Source organism: Sinocyclocheilus rhinocerous, unplaced genomic scaffold (genome assembly GCF_001515625.1).
Source record: "Sinocyclocheilus rhinocerous isolate Xijiao unplaced genomic scaffold, SAMN03320098_v1.1 scaffold6171, whole genome shotgun sequence".
NCBI classification, from domain to species: Eukaryota; Metazoa; Chordata; class Actinopteri; order Cypriniformes; family Cyprinidae; genus Sinocyclocheilus; species Sinocyclocheilus rhinocerous.
Window position 1 is genome coordinate 556 of NW_015653035.1, and position 1318 is coordinate 1873.

The 1318-nt window shown below is 47.6% G+C and overlaps 1 non-coding gene across 1 annotated transcript; it reads right to left on the reverse strand.

Moving 5' to 3' along the window:
- Nucleotides 1-813: 813 nt before the first annotated feature.
- trnag-ucc (transfer RNA glycine (anticodon UCC)) lies at nucleotides 814-885 on the reverse strand. Its single transcript has one exon. It is a non-coding gene; the product is annotated as a tRNA-Gly (tRNA).
- Nucleotides 886-1318: the final 433 nt, after the last annotated feature.

The following is a 1318-nucleotide window of genomic DNA, read 5'->3' on the forward strand; positions in this document are numbered from 1 at the left end:
GGAACCGCAAAAGTTGCAAATTCAGAAGGTAACTGGTTGCGCATCCTCCCACCGCGTGTTTTCAGTCTGCCAAATTCACTCTTTTCTTGACATTCCAGTGTAGCTCTGCTGTGATCAGAGCCTCCAAAAATACAGGTCACTTGCAAAAATTACCCCCCCACGGAAATCTTTAGTAAAAGGCGAAAGATTTATGCGATAATGAAGAGAAACTCGAGCTTTGTCTCCACACCCTTGGGCCTGTGCGAACCCTGAGGTAAACCACTACGCTCGACAAGTGTAATCTAGGGTGTCGACACCTACCCACTTGCATTTCGTCACCCCCCTCACTCCAAATGGGAGGAGTAAAAGTCACAAAAGTCCCTTCGGTCGCCCAGTAACCACAAGCCCAATGAAGGCAATGCAATCTCTTTCTCATGCCTCCATCTGAGAAGTTGGAGAAAACAATTAAACAAACAAAAGAGTCCAAATAAAACCCCTGTAACGTGTAGCATTCCAAAAGTTAAATGAACTCAGCTGATAATAGGTCCATCCGGTATTTTATGGTGTAAGGCCTGGGTCAGTGTAAGAAAACGGCACTCGTTGTTTAGTGATGTCGGTGCAGTGGTGTTGGCTGGGGGCAAAGTCACACCTGCACAACTGCTCGTTAGTATAGTGGATTGTGTCTCCGCCTGTCACGCGGAAGACTGGGGTTTGATTCCCCGACAGGGAGAGATATTGTTTTTCTGCCACCAAAAGACACATCTAAACAGTTTATGGTGCAGCCAGAGGTTACAGAAGGAGTTCTGTTTTGACTTCAGCCCAAACCAAAGGAAATGCATCGGCCGGGAATCGAACCCGGGTCAACTGTTTGGAAGGCAGCTATGCTAACCACTATACCACCAACACAGTTAGATGACACTGGCTTGCACGGTCAGTAAGAACGCTCAAAGCACATGAGTTGCTGATAGGGCTAGAGGAGCTGATGCGATCTATGTTTGGGTCCGGCACTAAAGAGAGCAAGTCCAGGGTTTGGATCCCATCACGTAAAAAAAAGCGCTGTCTTTCTGTGCTGGTTAAATAAATGTAACGCAGGAACCGCAAAGGCTGCAAATACTGAAGGTGACCAGTTGCGCATCCTCCCACCGCATGTTAGCAGTCGGCCAAATTCACTCTTTTCTTGACATTCCAGTGTAGCTCTCCTGTGATCAGAGCCTCCAAGAATACAGGTCACTCGCAAAAAGTTCCCCTCCACGGAAATCTTTAGTAAAAGGCGAAAGATTTATGCGATAATGAAGAGAAACTCGAGCTGTGTCTCCACGCCCTTGGGCCTCTGCGAGCC